The sequence below is a fragment of the Bos javanicus genome, chromosome 2 (genome assembly GCF_032452875.1).
Source record: "Bos javanicus breed banteng chromosome 2, ARS-OSU_banteng_1.0, whole genome shotgun sequence".
Taxonomy (NCBI): domain Eukaryota; kingdom Metazoa; phylum Chordata; class Mammalia; order Artiodactyla; family Bovidae; genus Bos; species Bos javanicus.
Window position 1 is genome coordinate 124,504,561 of NC_083869.1, and position 22,438 is coordinate 124,526,998.

Consider the following 22,438-nt stretch of genomic DNA (forward strand, 5'->3'; position numbering starts at 1 on the left):
GAGATGTCAACAAAAATAGCATCTGGAGAAAAAAGATACTATTGGATGACTCTTTCTGAGTAGATGAGATACATCTTTTTAAAAATGGATTGGATATTGATTGTTATTATGTAAATATTGTTCATTTTCTTAGGTGCGATTATGGTACTGTGATTATGTAGAATAAAGTCTTTATTCTTAGAAGATGCATAATGAAGTCTTTTAGGGGTAAATTTTCATATCTGCAGCTTACTTTCCAAGAAAACACACATACAGAAAGGGAATCAGAAGCAGTCAGATTCATAACGCGGTCTTAAATCTCAATTATGCTCGAATTCACATTCTCACTACACTTCTACATGTCTAGGATGTCCCCAGTGTTATGTATCTAACTACCGTTCTAAGCAGTGTCTGTGTCTGGGGGGCTGAGGAGGGCAGTGAAAGACAGGATACTGACCCTCTGCTCTCCAGAAGCTGACAGTCTTACTGGGAAGCACCAGTTTCAAGTGCAATACAAAGCAACACGTGACAAATCGGGTTTGTAACAAATGCCACAAGAGCTCAGAAAAGGATATCAATAAACTCTCAGAGAACAAAATACCTTTGAAACCTCTTTCTTCTAACAGTTCTCTTATTCTTGGCATCCTTTTCCTTTAACCCCACTTCTCCTTTACTTTATCTACTTGGCAACAACTGAGTGATTATTTCCTACTAACAAAACTATCTTGAGATGATCTAAACATAAAGCACATATTTTGCCTGTTTGGAATGCAAGATATGATTTTTTAAAATAAAATACTATTCACATTTTCACTGGAAAAAAGCACTAAATATACTGTGTGAATTTTCTTGCCTTCAAAAGCAATTGTGTTATTTCAAGTGTTGAGGATGCCAGAAAGCTTGAAGATTTAAAAATAACCTCACAAAGAGCTTGTTTCCAACACCAGATGGAAAGAAATTACTCTAAAGACACACGTGTGGGAGGACATATATACAATACAACATCATATGACACCATGCAAAAGGTTTATATAGTTATGTAATACCATCAAGATTCGCAGGACTCTGCAGGTAGTAAGTTAGCAACAGTGTCGATTCTCTGAATCATTAAAAATCACAAAAGGGCAAGAAATTGCAAGTGGGTGGTAGCAAAAAAAAAACAACAAAGAGCCTTCACTTTAAGCTGCCTTCTATGTGTCTCCACTACATGATGAAATGGTTGGCAGGTAAAATTTGAGAGCTTAAATCCTTGGAGCTCTTGACAGTTCTGCCTGTGTCCATATGGTCAAAACAACCAGGGGAAATGAATTTCAAAAATCTGTACCAAGTGTATTATCAAGGTGAAACGCTTTTAACTTGAATATATGTAGAATTTCAAACTGGTTAACTGAAATACATGCCTGACATATAAATTAAAATAGCATTTCTTTGTAAGATGATGTACTGTTAAAATCCCATTGCATTAAAATGATTATAATAGTGTTATTAATTTACACAAGTATTAATAGCTGAAACACAATCACAACTGAACTTTGGCATAGTACTCCCTAGTCACAAATTAGCAAAAGTATACATTTTGTTACAGTTTTGGGTAACAGGCTTAAATGCAACCAATTCAAAATACTGCTATGCTGTATTGTTGTTAAATCACAGAATTTCTCACTTAAAACTTTTATAACTTTATAATGGTGATGCTATCAAAATATAATATTAAAGTGTCTGAGTGACTATTAAGGCAGAAAGTAACTAAACCTTAGTCTATACTGTGTCCAATGTTACAATTCAGACGAATAAAGGGCCTACCAAAAAGTTTATTTGGATTTTTATAGGGGATGGAAGACACAAGGAGAGACAGATTACATTTATAAATCACAATAAACTATAGGAATATATACTATTCCCAATTTTTTATCTTATTATTTCCACCTAGTTCCAAAAGAAATTGAGGTGTTCCTGTCCCTATTAATAGATAATATTTTTAGATAATACAGCTAATCCTTGAATAACAGGGGTTTGAACTGTGTGAGTTCACTCATACTTAGATTTTTTCATGCGTGAACTCTACAGTACTACATCATCCAAGGTTGGTTGAATCCTCAGAGGCAGAATCACATACAAGGAAGAACCACACATACAGAGGTTCGACTATAAGTTACACATGGATTTCCAACTGTGCAGAACGTTAGCACCCCTAACCCCTGCATTAAGGATCAACTACAATGCAGAATTATGGACATACATTGAATGTAGATAGAACAGAATTAGATAATATAAATAGAGCATCTGTTGCTTCTTCCAATTTTATCATTATATTTAATCACAGTTTCTATTTTATCAGATAATCTTGCCTCTTCCTCCCCACTCTGCCAAGATTACACTATCCCTATCCAAGCTCTACTCTACACAGTTCAGAAACAACGTTAATTTCTATAAGCAGACGTTGCCCTGAGAGGTGGGAAAGAAGACAGCCTAGATTAATTGGGAGGAAACGACCAAAAGAACCCTCAACCATGGAAGGAAGAGAACGGCAATCCAATACACAAATCACCATTTAATCCACATGGATTTAGGTTGGAGATAATCAAGAGGTACCTGCAGAATCAGGACTGGTCTTAATAAATACAATAATAAAACAACAAAGAATGAAATAAACAATAAACATGATACCAGAATGGCTCTGGAATTTCTCTTGGGAAAGGACTTTTTTAGGGGGGCATACTTACTTAGGGTGACTTGGGGGAAACTGATGAAAATTAGGAGGTAGGGTATATTAAAGTCTCTCCAAGTCATTCCTTGAATTGTTCTGGCCACAACCATGGAACGTTGCTTTTCTTTAAAGTTCAAAAAGTAGTCAATTTATTTTCAAATACTTCAAGGTGGGTACAATCCCACTTAAATAAAAATAATTAGCAAAAATAAGTGTAAACAGACTTTTATCATAATCAGATTTTCCCACTATAACTTCCCTAAAACCAACATTTGAAGTAGTGTCAGTGAGGAAGTAATTCTAAGACCGGCACTCAAAACATCAAAGTTCTCTTTTCCAACACCTCCAATTTCTGAATAGTGTTTACTGCTATACCTCTTTTATCCTTCTCCCTGTGTATTCATTAAATAACAGCACAGTAAATCAAAACAGAGCGTAGTAAATCAAAATACTGATCTAATGCAGTGTGCATACCAGGCAGATTGTTACAGTGCATTTCCTGCACACATTCTGAAGCCACTCATAAAGAGTCACCAGTGACGTACCGACAAACTTAAACAACAAAACTTAACATTCTATTTAGAATCTGGCTCTTCTCTAACTAAAAGCTATTACAAACACAATGAACCAATTACCTTCCAGTACTTCTAGATTCTCTACATAAATAAGACTCGTAACTTATCAATTCAGAGGGCCCTTTAAAAATTTTTTAAAATTTAATCTTCGGGGGCTTTATTCAGAGAAAGAAAGCAAAGTTGTTCATAAGAAAAAAACTTGCTAGAATTATTCTTGTTTAGCTCACAAATAAAATTAGATGATTCTAAGCTTAAGCAGTAGGTGGAAAAAAAAAATCCTTTAGAGGTAGCAATGAATCTGTATCTGAATAGGCATGTGACCAATCACAAATTTGATGGGACTTTTGGAAAAATACACTGGCAGCATTTGCTCTGATCTTCTTAGATAATAAGGAAACAGATTGTGATCTAACGTATGCACCTCTTGATTTCAGAACCACATTCAGCCCCTGATAGCTGCCAACATTCCCAAGTTATAAAACCGGATCACCAATATTAAATTAGATTTGGACATTCAGAAAACAATATAAGCAAGCCCTATCACTCACGTCACAAATCACAAACTTCGTATTTTAAATCACAATCTACTGATAAGCATATCAAAGTACCTAGAGAATTCAAGAATCCTGTGACTTGTAGGGAACTCTTCTGACAAGCTTAACTCCAAAGCTTTTTTTTTAGGAAACCAAACAACACTGTAAGCACACTATCTCCCATAAAATGAATCTGTTTAAAATGAAGTCCATAAGCTAAGGAATGAAATGGAAGGCTGGCTCTGTAGTTTCCAAAAATGTTAAAGTCAAGCTGCATACAAAACAACACACTGCTGAATTCTAAATGTGAGGTGCAAACCTGACAAAAGAGAAAAACAGGAAAAACACATAGGTCATATCTCAACAAAATGCCACAACTATTTTTTTTAGAGGCAGGAATCATTTAAAATCATTTTTTAATTTAGATATTAGCTTAGAAATGTTTCTAAAAAGAAAAAGGAGATACAAGTACCTTTAAAATGAAAAGAGGAAGATTTGTGTGCTATTCTGTTTATATATAAATTATCATATCACATTATTTTATATATTATATTGATGATAAGCCTACTTTGTAAGTCCCTTGGACTGCAAGGAGATCTAACCAGTCCATTCTAAAGGAAATCAGTCCTGAATATTCTTTGGAAGGACTGACGTTGAAACTGAAACTCCAATACTTTGGCCACCTGATGTAAAGAACTGACTTATTTGAAAAGACTCTGATGCTGGGAAAGATTGAAGGCAGGAGGAGAAGGGGACAACAGAGCATGAGGTGGTTAGATAGCATCACCGACTCAATGGACATGAGTTTGAGTAAATTCCAGGAGTTGGTGATGGACAGGGAGGCCTGGTGTGCTGCAGTCCACGGGGTCACAAAGAGTCAGACACGACTGAGCGACTGAACAGAACTACTTTATTAAGGCTTCTCAGGTGGCGCTAGTGGTAAAGAACCCACCTGCCAAAGCAGGAGACAATCCCTGGGTCAGGAAGGTCCCCTGGAGAAGAAGGAAATAGCAACCTACTCTACTATTCTGGAGAAACCCCATAGAAAGAGGAGCCTGGTGGGCTCCATGGGGTTGCAAAGAGTCAGACACAACTGAATCAACTGAGCAGGCACACAAGCTTACTTTAAAATATAGGCTTGTTTACCATATCTACTGCTGCTGCTGCTGCTAAGTCGCTTCAGTCGTGTCCGATTCTGTGCGACTCCATAGAGGGCAGCCCATTAGGTGCCTCTGTCCCTGGGATTCTCCAGGCAAGAACACTGGAGTGGGGTGCCATTTTCTTCTCCATACCATATCTACTACTTCGACACAATAAATATGATTTGAGTGTTTAACAAACATTAAGGAAATGTCAGCTCTTAGACCACCAAGAAACGGAAGAGATGTAGAGAAGCCCACTTAAGAGATAAAACTTTCTTCTATTAGTTTAGTCTGTTTGTTGACAGCCAGAGTTTTCAAGTGTCCAACCAGTCAACTGGTGGAGTTCTTAGCTCTGGGCAGAATGGAACCCTAAGAGGTTTTCTTAATCTACCACCAGCCACCTTCTACCACAAGGGTTGCGCATACTGATGGGGCATTTAGGACCTAATCCTTTTAACAAACACCACTTCAAATTCAACCAGCTGGCCATATTAATGAAGCTCAAAGAAAACTCAAAACAAAACCAAAAGTTCCATCAAGTCCCTTTCACAAAGGGACATTTCCCCCACACTTCAAATTATTAATATGGAACATTCTTAAAGAGAACTGAAAACAGAAGGAATATACTGATAAACGACAAGCACAGATGGAAGCTCATGGCCAAAGGTACAAATGAGAAAGCATGGGTTATTACTGAGTAGTTAGTTCTTTTTGACTGGAAAATACAAGTAATAAAGAGAATAAAGGTAGAAAGGTAGACCAGGGCCACACTATGTACAGACATACCTAAAAGACATTTGGTTATAAAACACTGGTATAAATGTTGGGAGAATTTTGATGAAGTCTAAAGAGTCAGATCATTTATTGATATTTCTAAGCCTGAATTCAATTATACAAGGGGAAAAAAGTATAGTTTTGTTCTAGAAGAAAGAGGAATCAGAAGGTTAGCATGCTGCAGGTAAGTTCACTTTTAATAGTAACAAAGATATACCATACTTCAGTTTCCCCAGGGATATAAATAATGCTTATCTTTACCTTAATTATAATCTTGCTGTAGAACGCATTCTGAATTAGCACCTTGATATCAAGGCAATGTGATGCTCAGTGTTTATATTCACTTTTTAATCTGTCATTTATTGAGAGCTTATTGTGTACCATATATTGTTATGTACTCCACATGGATTATATTAATAACACCTCAAGAAACTATTTTATATAGCCAAAATTGGTCAGCTAGCAAAGAATTTATTGTTTCCAACTTACAGAGCAGGAAAATGAAGAGTATGTCAAGTTTCCCTAAAAAGTAAGAGTTAATGCTGCATAACAAAACTGAGATGAGAATTATATTAACAGCACTGGGTACAGTGTACATCCTCACTATAATAATATCCAAGATAGAAGACATCACCATTTCTTCCAATCTTCCCTAAAAACAGAACAGAATAGCAGCTGTGAAATCACACAGACTACTAAAAAAAAAAGAAAAGCAAAGCTCGGCATCTCTTAAAAAGAAAAAAACTAACTCCTAATCAGCAATACATGCCAAAAAACGACAAGTCTCCACAGACTAGTCATTTACGGTTGGGTACAGCTAGAGAAAAAAACAGGATGAGAGTCGCTATTCATGTGGCCAGAAATCAATCCCTCGGCAATTTGTTTCACGTGAGATCACTTTCACTCTCAAGAGAACGCTGGTTTCTGGGAAGAACAAACCTGTTTTGGCAAACCCCCACCAGGAATAACAGCCTGGCGATACATCTCGGTGGACAAGCCCAGATACTACCCTCTCCACAGGTAAAGGCAGCCCAGCGAGCAGGAGGAAATACGTCCAAGCCGACAGATGCACAAACTGAAAAAGGAGGTCACGAAGCTGGGAGAGTCGGTTTAACCCCTTGGTCTCTGGGACCCGGGAAGACTCAGTGGGAAAGCATAGAGACTTGGGGTTGGGGGGGGGGATTTTTTTTTTTTTTTTAATGATATGGGTATCTGTGGCGGGAAGGCCTTCAAGTCCTTGCAGGCTCCCTCCACCCCTCACAACTGAGCCTGACTTCAGACCGCCCAGCTACCTCGTCACCGAGAAATCGCTCTGCGGCTGCACCCCACACCTTCACCACCCGAAACCTGCAACTCGCCCCCCACCTGCTTTCCTTCAAGGGCTCCTGCCCACTGTACCATGACTGCCTGACCAGACGGTACCGATCGCCCCCTCGTCAAAAATGCACCCGGAGCCTAACTTTTAAACGCTCCCCTCCAGCGCCACCCCGGCCTTATTTCCCCCTCAGGCCGACCGCGTCCCGGCTCCAAGCCTTCGGTCGCCGGCTTGCAGACAGGGCTTTGCGGAGGCCGTGCAGCCCGCGCCCCCCGGCCCGGGCCTGCGGAGGGGCTGGAGACAAAGAGGCAGGGGCACCGCCGCGGCCTCCAGGACCGTCCCCTCGGGGACAGCTCCGCGCCCCCCACCCTCCTACCCCAGTTCCGCTCGCGCGCCGCCACAGCCTAGTCTCACCGGTGGTTCTGGGGCCCGGGCTCCTCGCGCCCGCCGCCGCAGCCGCCAGACGAACAATGGCAGGAGAAGGCGCGGGCGTCCGAGGCTCGGCCCTCTGCGGCTCGCTGGCCCTGCGGGCTGCAGGCGGACTGACTGACTGACTACTAACCCGCCGGCCGGAGGGAGGGAACGAGCGAACGAGCAAAGGGAGCGAGCGGGCGGCCCCGGCGCGCGCCCTCCCGCCTTCCCTCCGCGAGGCGAGGGCTGGCCCGGCCCGCAGCCAGCCCGCCCCGCGAGCCCCTCCCCCTCTGTTCGCCACAACATTGTAGTAAATTTCTATTGGACGGCGCCGGAGGGAAGGAGGGGGCCGGGCCCGCGGCCCGCCAGCCCATTGGCTAAGGCCGAGTTCTCGCTCCTCACGTTTTCCCCCGCCCTTCCCTAGGCCGGTAAAGAGAGGGGAGCGGAAGGGAAAAGAAGGGGAAAAGGCCAGGGGCTAGCCGCGTGTGCGCAAGCGCAGGTCGAACCGGCTCTCAGGTCCTTAAGTTCCCAGGGGCCCCGCGCTACCCACGTGGGGAACAGAGTAGCTAGTGCCCGAGACGAAGGTGACGCCCTTTCCCGCTCCTCTCCCCACCCCTTTACCCCCAAGGAGGGCCAGATAAGGGTCTGAGATTTGGAAGTTGCTCCCAAGCTAACCACGCTCGCTGGCTGTCCCCCAAATGCACCTACTGACCTTGGATAAGTCATTCAGTTTTTCCGGGCCTCGGTTTCCCCATCTACTAACTTGACATCTCTAGGCGCCATTCGAACCCTGACAATCGATGAGACTTTACCTCTCCTGGTAGCTGTGTTAAGACCTGAAATGGATGCTGAGTGTTGCGGCCACGCCAAGATTTTAGCTGTCTTCTGCATTTACGGGTCTCCTAATTTTGCTGTGGCACCCTCAAAATCGTGAGAACTTAGCTTCAGAAATCTGGTCTCCAGCTGAGCTTAGAATAGCTCTCACAATTGCCTGATGTGCCCGTTATTTCCTTTCATTAGCTTCAGAGGCCACTTGAACCTTCCACACTCCCTGCCAGGCTGGTGTCTAAACCAGCGAGCAGAAAGAAGGCTCAGTTTTAAGCATGGTAAGAGGTAAGAGAGTTCTGGTATTCCCATTTTAGAGATGAAGAAACCCAAGCAGAGAGGCTTAGACCTGCCAGGATAAGAAGCCAGGCAATCTGACATGGGAGCCTGTATATGCCAGCTAGGCTGTCTCCTTGTATCTAATCCTAGACCCCTCACAACTCAGCTTGGCCTCTAGAAACAGACTGCTGCTAAGTCGCTTCAGTCGTGTCCGACTCTGTGCGACCCCATAGACGGCAGCCCACCAGGCTCCCCCATCCCTGGGATTCTCCAGGCAAGAACACTGGAGTGGGTTGCCATTTCCTTCTCCAATGCCTGAAAGTGAAAAGTGAAAGTGAAGTCGCTCAGTCGTGTCTGACTCTTAGCCACCCCATGGACTGCAGCCTACTAGGCTCCTCCATCCATGGGATTTTCCAGGCAAGAGTACTGGAGTGGGGTGCCATTGCCTTCTCCAAGAAACAGACTACTTGAGTTCAATTCTCAGTCTCCCTGATTGTTTGGCCTACTCTGTGCTTGTTCCCAACCCATAAAAGGGGATAGTAACAAACTCCTACCTACCTCATAAGAGTTACTGTAAAAATTAAATGAGTTAAAATATGTAAATGGCTTAGCTCACAGTAAGATCTACCTAAGTGTTAATTATTCCTGCTATTTGGAGACTAAAATATGGACTGAGAGGCGTGGGGCTCGCTGACATAACAATAATATATTTGGTAAGCACTAAATTGTCAGCACTGAGCTGAGCACTTTACATGGTTATCTGTTTGAAACATCCTAAGAGACCCTTTAGGATCACCTGATTACCCTATCTAAAACAGCCTCCACTAACACACCCTTATTGGAGAAGGAAATGGCAACCCACTCCAGTATTCTTGCCTGGAGAATCTCAGGGACAGAGGAGCCTGGTGGGCTGCCGTCTGTGGGGTCGCACAGAGTCAGACACGACTGATGTGACTTAGTAGCAGCAGCAGCACACCCTTGCCATGCTTTAATTTTGCTTCATGGCACTTCTACCTGACTTTCTACTGTATACTTATCTGTTTGTCCCTCTCAATAAATTGCTGCAGTTTAGACTCACTAGATCACAAGCTCTGGGAGGGCAGGGACTTTGTCTTTTTGTTCATCCCCCAGAACAGTGCATACTCAATAAATATTTGCTGAATGAGTGAGTGAGTTATCCCATGTTATATAAAAGGAAGCTGAGACTTAGGTGGCTTGGCCAAGGTCATTCTGTGTAGTAGGGTGAAGCACCTGTGCTTGAATATTCTGGTCCCCTGCCTCAGGTCCTCAGGTTCAGGGAGCTCTAGCTCTACCACCTATGTGCCTCAGAGGTCCCCTTCACCTGTCAGACCTGGAAATCTGGTGCCATGAAGGATAAATCCTGAAGATCAATCACAAGACAGCTCACCACTACCATCCCCGTGTTATCCAGCAAATACAGATTCATGAAAACCAATATTCTCTATGCCATGAAGTGCTAGGCAAGGATAATAGTTTCTGTTTAAAGAGGCTTGGTTGGAGTGGGTAATATTTAATAATCATCACCCTGAAAAAAAAAAGTGGGGTTCTCAGACTAGAAGAAAACAGCCGAACATAAGGCAGATGTAAACCACTCAAATTTAGACTGCCGTGTGACACCACATCAAAAACTGTTGGCGCAGGCTTTAGAATCTTAAAATATTTAAATCCAGTCCTGGCTTTTAATTCTTAGACTGGAGATGAAAGGGCTTTGGAAACTGTAAAGTACTATCCACACATGAGGGATTTTTGTTAATTAGTTAGGTATACACCATAGCTTGTTAGGCTAAGTGCCAGATCCTTGGGCATAACTGGGCCTAACACATAGTAGAGAATGAGAAGAAAAATCATGCCCAATCAAAGGCAGAGAAACTACTCTAACTCCTGTGCCCATCTGCCCTCTCAGGAGAGGCCTCTGCAAACCAGACATCTGGTCCCAGCTCACCCCACAGAGGCTGCCTTTGAGTACAGGGTAAAAGGTCCCAAGCACCATCTCTGAAGCTAATTTCCTTGGAAGAAACTCAGCTCCCTCCCTCCCTCCCTGTCCTATGCTCACACCTGGGTGGCGGCTGTGCCACGCTCCAAGCCCCAAGACGGGGTCTCTAGCGGCCATCTCTATGCCGCCTGCCAGCTGAGCCCATTGCTGCCTCCCCCACCATCCCTCCTGTTTCAGGCCCTGCAAGCCGCCTCTCAGCCCCTGAGCGGTCAAGGGCACTAAGGGGAAAAAGAAAAAAGACGGCATGAAAGGGTCCTAATCCTTCCCCATTACAAACTGAGCTCCAGCAAAAAAGCAACACCAGCTGCACAGAAGAGGGTGAAATTAAATGGTGAAATTAGGTGGTGACCACTGAGGAAGGCCAGGGAGGGGAGATGGGGCCTCCGATGACCTGGAAGAGATGAGATTGGAAGAAAGCAGGGGTAGGTGGGGGAACAGTTGGAGACTGAACCATTCCCAAATCTGGGACGTGGGTGGATTAGGGACACAGCTGGCCTGAAGCCCCAGTGATAGGGCTCATGGAAAGCATTTGTTGGTTATGGGGGTAGCAAGAGATGAAGAAGGCTTTGAAAAGCTGGGCCCACCAGCAAAGTGTTCTGAACAGTCACTACTGAATAAAAACCAACCCTGGTACCGAAAGTACATGAAGAGTAGAGCTTTCCATACGGCCCCTGATAATAGAATTTAAGTCATTTTATAGCTTTTAAACACAAATTATAAACAAGCTATAACAAGGCAGAAAAACTGCTCTTTTTACAATGATATGCCTTTCTAGGGGATTACTTTTAGTAGTACTTGCATTGTTCACAAAAAAATAGTCAAATAATTTAAAAATTTTAATCAGCATAAAGTCATCAATCAGAAATAACTTCCATCAATATCTTAGTGAAAGATTTCCCTTCTAGTACCTCTCCTATCATATACTTTTTTGTATATATATATTAAGTCACATGAAATTGCTGATTTTATAAGTTATTAGCAATTGCATATGGTTCGGCCTAATGCTTTTTTAAAATTTAGATCGTATTGTTTCAGAACCAACTTTTTTTCCTCCTAATAATATATTATGACACCCACAGTGCCCTCAAGTGGATGTACCATAATTTAATTAAATTTAAATGTTAATCATTTAGGTTATTTCCCCTTTTTCTCTCTTTTTACTTTTTTCTTTTTTCTCTTTTTTCTTTTCTCATTTTTTTCTTCTTTCTCTTTTTCTGTTTTCCCATTTTTCTCTCTTAATACTTGACAAATATCCTTTTTATATCTAAATTATACCCATGATTATTTTTTAGAATGCATTGACTGCAACATATGTATATATATTTTTTAGTTACAGCATACAAAGCTGCCTGTGCTAGCCTTTGTCAAGAGAAAAGCAAAAGAAATCAGCAAATGCAATGAAAGACAACATCTTAAATGAATACTCTTACATATTTGAAAACACAGAGCATGTTTTGACCCCTCTGATAGAATGCACTTTGCTTACAAAAACTGTGTTAAGCTCTGTTTTAGAGAGTTCTCTGTGCATAGTAAAAGAAAAAAAAAAACAGTAAATATGATTAAAATACATATATTGGAGTTGGCAAGTTATGTCCTTTCTTCTATGAAGACACTCCAAGAAACAAGGGGCAAAAGGGAAGGAAATTGAAATTGTAAAAGAGATTCCAGTGGACAGTCACTGAGGTATTCTTTAGGCCTCCAGATTCACAAAATGTAGAACTAGATAGGCCCTCAGAGATCAACAAGCCCAAGCTACATGTAAACAATTTGGAAAAGGAGTCCAGAAACTGGAAGAGGCTTGCCTGAAGTCACACAGCACAGGGGTGGCAGAGTCCAAACCAGGACTCAAGTTTTCTGACCCCTACTACAGATTCTGTTCACTTCCTTCTTATAAGTCCAGCTCATTCCTCTTCCGAAGTTGGAGGCCACAATAAATTGTACAGCCATAAAACCTAGGACTATCTGAGCCAGAAGGGAAATAACTTATTATTAAAAATAATGACCATTATATTTATTAGATATTTACTATGTGCCAGGCACATACTGAGTACTTTATATGCATTAATGCACTTAGCCTCATAGCACCCCTGAAAAGTGTTATTAGCCTCAATTATAGTCTAAGAAACTACAGTCTAGAAACATTAGATGATTTGTGCCATGTCACACAGCTTTAACTAAATCTGTCTTCTACCTCTGTCCTCTGCTACACACGGCTTTCATGTCACTCTCAAGAAAGCACTTTGGAAATTAGATGAAGGAGCAACATCAACGTCTGTCCCAAAACCCCAGGGAAAGGCTGCTGCGGCTGCTTCTGACTGGAGCCCTGGGACATTTAAAGAGGGACCCAGGGATCTGACCTCCTACGACCCTTCCAATCCCCTTCTCTCACCAGCTGGACTGAGCCTAATGGCCCTGATCCAGCCAAGCTTCCAGCTCACTCAACCTTAACCCACTAATTCTCTCTCTTTCAGGCAGGGAACCCTCCAGGCCCAGAGGGTTTCCCAAGAAACATGGGGACAGGCTCAGTGCCACCAGCTAGCTGAGCCCCTTCTAAACCTGCTGAAGTCAGCCTGCCCCAACCCTCCCTTGGGAGAGGGCAGAGGAGGAGCTATGATGAAGCAGGAAGGAACTGGGGGCCAGGCTTGACTTGCCCTAAGATCCTCCAAAGTTGCTGAAGCAGGACAGTTCCTGAACTGTCTGTCCTGCATTCAGCTAGTCTCCATTTCTAAGCCTTCCAGTGACTGAAGTTTTTCCGTGGGGGAAAAAAGAGAGAAATCACTACAAATAAGCTCCAGCCTTAGCTCTGCAGTAAGTTCACTGTGTGGCTCTGGGCAAGTCACTTACCCTCTCTCTTAGCACAGGCTGCCTTAACAAAATGCCATAGACTGGGTGGCTTAGGCAATAGAAATTTATGTTCTCACAGTTCTGGAGTCTGAAGTCCAAGATCAGGGTGCCACCCTGGTTAGATTCCAGTAAGAGCTTTCTTCCTGGTTTGTAGACAGCCACCTCTTCTCAGCCCCCCACATGGCAGAGAGACGGGGAGCTTGCTGGTGTCTCTTCTCACAGGGACACTGATCTCATCATGAGGGCCCCTCCTCATGACCTCATCTAACCCTAATCGCCTCCCAAAGGCCCTGTCTCCAAATACCATCACATTGGGATTAAGGCTTCAACGTGAATTTTGGACAGGACACAAATATTTATCCAGTACACCCTCTCTGGGCTCCCATTTCCACATCAATCAAACCGAGGTGCCTATCCAGGATGTCACAGTGCAGCAAGAAGGATCAATTATGTAGGGGGTGCAAAGGGTTTTCAGATGACAGGCCCACATCTGCACTGAGTATGAGCTATATTGTTTATTTTTATTTTATTCTGCTGTCAACCAAGCAAGGAAAAAACTCTCAATCCCAAGGCAAAAGCCTCCCTGGAATTGAGGACACACTGGTCCCCCTTTCCTCAGCCCGCAGACATTTATTGAGCACCTCCTGTGTGTGGGCACTGGGGACCATGGAATGAATGAGGTGAGTCCAGCAGCCCCAAGAACAGACATCCTCCTCCTCATCCCATATTTGGCTGATGGCAAGAAGAGGTAAAAGGATCGGGGGCTTTTGAGGTAGGCAGACCTGGGTTTAAATCAAGGCTCCACCAGGGACTTCCCTGGTGGCCCAGTGGCTAGGACTCCACACTCCCAGTACAAAGGGCCCAGGTTTGATCCCTGGTCAGGGAATTAAATCCCACATGCTGCAACTACAGATCCCACATGCCACAACTAAGATCTGGTGCAGCCAAATTTAAATATATACATTTAATCCTTATTAAAAAACAAAACAATAGCTCCACCACTAAGATGCTATGTGAGTTCAGGCGAGTCACCACTCCTCTTCCTTATCTATAAAATGGGGATGACATGTGCCAACCATTGTACCAAGTACTTTTTATGCAACATGTCACTGAACTTTCCAACAGCCTCTTGAGGAAGGTATGACTATAATGCCCATTTTACAGATAAGGAAATAAGAGTCTCAGAAGTGAAAAACTTCCCCAAGATCACCCAGGTAGTAAGGGTCAGAATTAGAATTCAAACCCACATCTGCCTGGCTTTATTGCTGGTGCTCTTACAGCTTACAGATTGTTTGCATTCCTGTAATGGTCATTACAATAATACCAGTGTACAGAGCACTCTCTGTGTGCCCAGATCCTTTACCTGCATTCTCTGATTTAGTTCTCACAGCCCTATGGAGTGGGTACTATTTTAACCCCATTCTTTAGCTTTGGGAACCGAAGTCAGAGACGTGAAGCAATTTGCCTAGTGTCATACAAGCTTCCCTGATAGCTCAGTTCGCAAAGAATCCGCCTGCAATGCAGGAGACCCCAGTTCGATTCTTGGGTGGCTTGATTCCTGGGTTGGGGAGACCCCTGGAGAAGGGATAGGCTACCCACTCCAGTATTCTTGGGCTTCCCTTGTGTCTCAGCTGGTAGAGAACCTGCCCCCAATGTGGGAGACCTGGGTTTGATCCCTGGGTTGGGAAGATCCCCTGGAGAAGGGATAGGCTATCCACTCCAGTATTCTGGCCTGGAGAATTCCATGGACTGTATAGTCCATGGGGTCACAGAGTCGGACATGACTGAGCCACCTTCACTTTCACACAGCTAAGGAGAGGTATAGTGGGGAAGCCAAGTATGTCTGATTCTAGAACCCTATCCTTGCCCACTACACTATCCTGCCTCTCTTTCCCAGTGAAGCCATGTAGGTGTCTTTATCTGTTTATCTCTGGACGAGAAAGCTGAAGCCCCACAAAAGTTAACAAAAAGCCTATGGGGACCCAACAACTCAGCTAGCAGCTAAGCAGGGACTTGAACTCAGGCTCCTGAGTCTTAAACACTGGATTATTTCCTTTACCCATAATACCAGAATCCTGGGCATCAGAAAATGCCTCTATGGGACTTCGCTGGTGGTCCACTGGTTAGGAATCTACCTGCCAATGCAGGGGATATGGGTTTGGTCCGTGGTCCAGGAAGATTCCACATACTTCAGGGCAACCAAGTCCGTGTGCCATCACTACTGAGCCCACACACCCTGGAACCTGTGCTCACAACAGGCGAAGCCACTGCAGTGAGAAGCCTGAGCACCGAAACTAGAGCGTAGCCCCCGCTTGCCAGAACCAGAGAAACCTGTGTGTAGCAACAAAGCCCCAGAGCAGTCAAAAAGAACTTTAAAAAAATTTTTTTAATTTTTTTTAAAGAAAATCCCCCTGTGAGCTAGACCTTTGGAAACCACACCCAGCTTCTCCAGGGGCATGGGGATCCCTTCTGAACCAAGCCAGGCATGGAGAACCAAAGGTGTAAGGGAGAAGAAACTTTCCAGAACACTGCTTGGAAAAGACAGCAATTAAACTGGTTATGCAGCTGCCCTTAGCTTTGGGCACCTCTGCCTTGGTCTCTCTAAGCCATGGACCCATAGCTGGAAGTGGGGGGTTATAGAGGAAGCTGCTCCAGGCCTGGGGCCCCACTGGCCAGCACAGCTGTCTGCTGTGATTTCTGCTGAGAAACAAAAAGCTCAATCCTCTAGGCCTAAGTGCTAATTACCAATAATGACATAATAACCATGTGGGCCCAACAGCCAAACAGTCCCAACTAGAAATTCTGCATAGCTCAGACTTAGGAACAAAAGATCTGGGCACTCCAACGGAAACTGATGCCCTGGCAGAAAATGTCAGAAGCTAAAGGGCTTCAGGATTGACCCAACCAAAGTATTATCTGGCAAATGGAGAGAATGATGACCACTCACGCAATTATTTATTAATTTATTGTGTTTGTGTGTATGTATGCATGCTCAGATTAGTGCTAGAGAAGAAAGCTTCATTTATTCATTAATTCACTCCACAAGGACCTCCCTGGTGGGCTAATGGTTGAGAGTCCACCTTCCACGCAGGTGTTTGATCCCTGATCTGGGAAGAGTCCATATACCACAGACCAACTAAGCCCACGTGCCACAGCTACTGAGCCAGCGTTCTCAACCCTGTGCTCCGCAACAAGAGAAGCCCTCACAAAGAGAAACCCGTGCACCGTATCCAGCCCCTGCTTGCTGCAACTAGAGAAAGCCTGTGAACAGCAACAAGGACCCAGCACAGTCAAAAATAACTTAATTAATTTTTAAAAATTCACTCCACAAATATTTGTTGAGCACCTACTATGTACCACAGACTCTTCTAGGTACAGGAGATATGACAATGAACAAAACAGACAAATATCACCATCATCTCTGAGCTTACATGCCAGTGAGGGGAATCAAACAATAAGCAGATACTCCATAAAATATTGTAGGTCAAAGAATGGTAAGAGATGTGGATAAAAATAAGCCGGGAGGGAGGAGAGGGAGTGTTGGCATTGCAGTGTCACACTGTTAAACAGAGCTGTCTGGAAAGGCCTTACTGAGCAGGTGACATTTAAACAAAAAAATTAAGAAGATGAGAGAACAAGTTATGGAAGGATCTGGGGTAGGTGTTCCAGGTTGAAGGGCCAGCAAGTGCAAAGGCCCTGGGGTTGGCGGTGTGGCTGGTAGATTCAAGGACTTGCCACCTGAGATCAAACCTCCAAGTCATTAACAGAAATAGGAAAGAAAAGGCATCAGCTAGACTGATCACCTACTGTATACTTGAGCTCTCTTACACCTTAGGACAGTTCTGGAGGTAAGGATAATGCTCACTTGTCTCGCTGCTTTACGGTTGAGGAAACAAGACCCAAAGAAGAGAGGTAATGATCCCACAGAGGCTGCCCAGGCGGTGCAGTGGTAAAGGATCCACCAGCCAGTGCAGGAGACTCAAGAGATATGGGTTCGATCCCTGGGTTGGGAAGATCCCCTGGAATAGGAAATGGCAGCCCACTCCAGTATTCTTGCCTGGAAAATTCCATGGTCCCAGGAGCCTGGCGGGCTACAGTCCACGGGGTCACAAGAGTCGGACACGACAAGCACACACACACACAGTGAGCCCACGCCACACCACTAGAACAGGCAGGTCTGCTTGCCTCCGGTTTTCTCCAGCCTCCCTGCTGCTCTTCTCTGTGCCCCGCCTGGGCGAATCTAAGTATGTCTGTGTTGAGTGAATGAACAGATGGGTGAATCCTGCACATTCTCAAGCCCTTCCTTCTTCATGAACTGCTCCCTAACTGGCCTTGGCTGATTTCTTCTTGCCTCTGCTAATCTCAGAATGACAACAATAACAGTCATTTCAGTGTGCCTGCTATGGAAGGAGTACTCTACCTGAATTATCTAATTTAGCCCTTAAGTACCCATGAGAAGCTGCTAATATTTTTCCCATTTTACAGGTGAGAAAACTGAGGGAGAACACCTTGCTAGGGGCCCCATGGCTGGTCAGTGGTGAAGCTGCAATCTAAACGGAGCTCTCTCTTGGCCCCCAAATCCCTTCTTTTAATCCTGTAGTGTTAGTAGAAACCTCTGACCTCAATCCATCCCCTTCCTTTTATAAATCAAAAAAAGGCTCCAAGAGGGCGTGGGGAAGGGACGCCGCCCTCCAGCCCCCAGTGTAGCGGTCCTTCCACTCCACCAGATTTGGGGCCTGGACCAGGTCTGCCCTTCGAGACCTATCTCGCAGCCTCTGCGAAAGTCTTCATGTCGCCTTAGCTCCCTGAAGACAGTGCCAGAGAGCTCAGAAGCCACCTCTGCCCCTGAGCCCTCAACTGTCCCCACAGTAATAAAACCAGCCAAGGCCTGGGTGACGCAAGACCCTCCCGACTGCTTTTCCCAAGCACTTGCAGTGGCGATGGAGCAGAGGAGGCTGCAGAAGGGCAACTCTGTCCTCGTGTGACTCCTGGAAGAGAGGCCGTGCTAGGCATGGTGCCAGGAGGGCAGAGACGGGCCAGGGGCAGAGGCCAAAATCAGGCCAAGGGTGAGGCTAGAGTGTTCCAGCCAACCAGGAAGGGGGAAGTGGGGGTGTGGGTGGCGGGGGGATGCTGAGCCTCTGACTTTGAAACCAGTCTACTGGATGTCATCTGTTCAACAAGAAACTATCGACTACTCCAAGTCCCTAGATTGAGACGTTCTCAGAGGCAGCAGTTATCACAGTTGCTATAACAGCTGTCACAGCAGCAATCACAGTTGCTCCCTACCACTGGGAATTCCCAGGTGGCTTGGTGGCAAAGAATCCACCTGCCGATGCAGGAGATGCGGGTTCGATCCCTGGGTGGGGAAGATCCCCTGGAGAAGGAAATGGCAACCCACTCCAGTATTCTTGCCTAGGAAATCCCATGGACAGAGGAGCCTCGGGGACTATAGTCCATGGGGTCGCAAGAGTCAGACATGACTAAGCAACTGAGCACACACACACACACACACACACACACACACACAATGATCCCGTATCAGTGAGCGACTAAACAACAACCTACCATTGAGGCCTCATTGTGCTGAGCCCCGGACTGAGTGCTCTATTCACCTTACTGCCAGTCCTCACAGTAAAGTCACCCCGTTCCACAGCAGAGGAAAGCGAGGCTCAGGGCGGTGCCATAATAGCCAGCATCACAAGCATTCACAGGACAGTGCAAAACAGGTCCGGAGACCTACGTTCCTGCTGTGTGACCCTGCGCCATCAGCCGCCTACTCTGATCTGAGTTTCCCACATCTGTACCAAAAGAGACTTGGTCACCAGCCTCTGCTGTAAAATCCAAGAGACTCAGGGATCCAGTTCCACCCAGACTACGGGGCCACCCACAGATAACAGGACATGACATTTGCTCCTCTCCCAATCACACAGAAAAAAAAAGGGCCTGATTATCAGCTTGCAGGGGAAAAAAATTAAGCTACATATTTTCAAAATTTCAGTCCCCTTTTCAGGGCTGCTGCTGCTTTTGGCCTCTAGTCTGGGAGGAGCTTCCTGGGTGGGGAGCTGGGAAGAGTCCAGGCCTTAAGACCACATGTCCTAGAGCCTGAGGCCAAGGGGGGCAAGGGACAGGAGGGAACAAGCTCGGCTGAGGGCCAGGACCCCTCTGGAGATATGGGGCTGTTTCTTAATCCTTTCCTTCCTTTGTTGGCCAGCGCTGGCTGCCAGGAGAGGCAGGGGAAGCAGTGGGCAGAACCAGGGAGACCAAGAAGTCCAAATCATCATGATTTCAGTAAAGCTGCCTTTGACGGAGGCCTATGACATTCGGACACCATACAAGGCCATTTGTGGGGCTTACCTCATTGAAGCCTCCACCCTTCCCTGTGAGGAAGACCAGTGTCCCCATTTCACTGAAGTGGAAACTGAGGTTCAGGGAGGGCAAAACAACCCATAAGTGGCAGAGCCAGCAGGGACCCCAGTTTGTTGACTCCTGAGAGAGGCAGCTGCTGGGTGTGACAAGAGTTGGGGTGAGAGGAACAAGGAGGGAAACTGGAGGGTGGGTGGGGAGAGGGCACAGTGGAAAGGGCCCTGGCAGTCTCGGGGGGTGGGGGGGCGGGGGCAGCAGTTACGAAGGCGCAGGAAGAAAAGGGTACCAAGTGTGGGATCTGGGCCCGCCTCCCTGTCCAGCCTCATCGAAATCAGCACCGACCTCTCCCTTCCTGCTCCGGCCATACCAAACTAGGTACTTAGGACCTAAGCACATGGGGTAGGTTCGAGCCTTCACACATGCTGTTCCCTATGCCTAGGAGTCTGTTCCCTCCACTGCCTACCTAGAGAGCTCTTATTCATCCTTCAAATCCCAGCTGAGCTATCTCTCCCCCTGATGCCCAGTGTTAACCACCTGCTGGTCTGGGCTCAGTCACTTCATGCTTCCTGAAGGGGAGGAACCTCCTCTCTGCCTCATCTTTGTGCCCCGCTAGAACCTGGTACACAGTCTGTGCTCGATAGATGTTCGTTGTCTCTGCTTGTATTTTCTCATTGAAACGTTGAGGCAAGCAAAACAGGTTTTCTTTTCTTGAAAAGTTTATTACTTTTCACTTTTTTTTTCCCCTTTGGCCTCACCTCACAGCATGCGGAACTTCCCCAACCAACTGACCGGGGATCAGACCATGCCCTCTGCAGTGGAAGCACAGAATCTTAACCGCTGGACCACCAGGGAAGCCCCCAAAACAGGTTTTCTCATCCACACTTCCAAGGCGAGGACAACAGGGCAAGAGAGGAGGTGATTTCCAGGGGCCACACAGACATCAATGGCATTGGCAGGGCTAGAACCCAAGGCTTGTCTGCATCTCACAGCCCCACCCGGCCTCCACCCCCAAAGAGCTCCCATCCCTGCCAGAGTCACCACATGGGACCCCTAAGGCAGGAGGAGGGGAATGGGCCCTGGGGAACTGAGGCAGAAGGTGCCAGGAGCAGACAAGGGGCTTTTACCCCCTGACCCAGCTGTGTCCCTCAGCAGAGACTCCAGCAGGTCCCATCACCCCCTGACCTAAGACATCACCCTCACCTCTGTCCCCTCCTGCCTGCCCACAGGGGTCCTTTGACGCCCTGCAGGCTCTGGTTCTGCTTCCTGGACAGAGCTCACAACCACCCATGGTGCGTGTTCCCCGCTCCCCAGCTCAGTCCCAGGCCCCATATCTCAGCACCGCTCACCTGGAGAGTTGCCCTGCCCCTTCCCTCCTGTCTGTGTCCACACCCAGTGATCCAAGTGCAATACAAGCCTGACCACCCCCTTCCCCAGCTTCATGTCCAATGGCCCCCATGGCCTCCACGTCAAGTCCCCTAACTCCCCTGAACCTGTGTCTCCAGCCGTGTTCCCCCAAGTGCAGGTCACGGCTCTGTACATAGCCAAGCAATTCCTTCCACTAGGATGGCTCTTTCTCCTTGTCTTTGCCTGAAGAGACAGTCGCAGGCCACACTTTGCATCCATCAGAGGTGGAGCTGGTAGTTCCCGTTTCCTCCTCCCCAGCCAGGCTCCGACATCCTCAGGGCAGGAGACAGTGGGGGCAGAGATGACACAGATTCACCTCTGTGCCCCATGCCCAGCACGGGGCCAGGCACAGAGTGGATGTAAGTGAAAGCAGACAGATAGGAAAGGAAGGGACATTCTTACTTCCAAGAGGCCTCCTCCCTTCCCACATGTGGGCGCCTTTCAGAACCTGTTAGATTGGTGACTACCTACCCATCCCCAGCGGGTTCCTCCCAGGCCTGGTCTCCACTGTCTCAAGAGGGATGTTTTTGTAATCCCAAAATAACACTCATAATTATAACTATAATAACAATAATTGCTATCATTGAGTACTCACCGTGTGCCTTATGTACACTATTTAATCCTCATAAGAATTCTTAAAAGGTAGGCAGGTTATTTCTTTATTCTCATTTTACAGATAAGGACAGTATGGTTCTAAAGGGTTAAATGTCTTGCCCAAGGTCACAGAAAGAAAAGCAACAGAAAGCAACAGATCCAGGATTCAAAGCCATGTCTATCTGACTCTCGACTGCCACGCTATCAGGGATTTGGCTTTCTGTTCTCTCCTTTCAATACTTTTGGAGCACCAGACTGGGTGGGGGTGCCATGTGTGTGTGTGTGTGTGTGTGTGTGTGTGTGTGTGCGCGCGCGCGCAGCAAAGAATCCAGCAGCCCCCACCAACCCTGTGCTGGGCGATGGAGACAGACAGAAAAGACTCAGACCCAGCCTCTACCTTTGTGGGGCAGGTGAGTTACACACAAAGAACTGTGGCCGTGGGGTGAGCAGACTTGGGTCTGAGCCCCAACTCTACCCCCAAATAACTCTGTGACTCTGTAACTCACTTGCTTTACTCAGCACCAATTACATCATCCATAAAGTAGGGGCCATAATGCCTACCTCATAGGGTCACTGGGAGGACTAGATGAAATAATGTGTCTGAAATAACATATAACAACCAGCCCAGCATATTAAAAAATCCAATAAGCAGCAATAGTACATATGAGGACTCAAATCT

At 45.8% G+C, this 22,438-nt stretch overlaps 1 protein-coding gene across 26 annotated transcripts in view; it reads right to left on the reverse strand.

The window, feature by feature from the left end:
* The window catches only part of EPB41 (erythrocyte membrane protein band 4.1), a 181,208-nt gene that overhangs the window by 152,279 nt on the left and 6,491 nt on the right, over nucleotides 1–22,438 (reverse strand). For 18 of the 26 annotated variants that reach the window (XM_061390495.1, XM_061390378.1, XM_061390369.1 and 15 more), the window contains exon 1: nucleotides 7,440–7,519. The exons of the other annotated variants lie outside the window; for them this stretch is intronic. The gene's annotated coding sequence lies outside the window, so the exon portion shown is untranslated. Of the gene's footprint in view, nucleotides 1–7,439; nucleotides 7,520–22,438 lie in introns of those variants that run through there. 26 annotated transcript variants of the gene reach the window in all.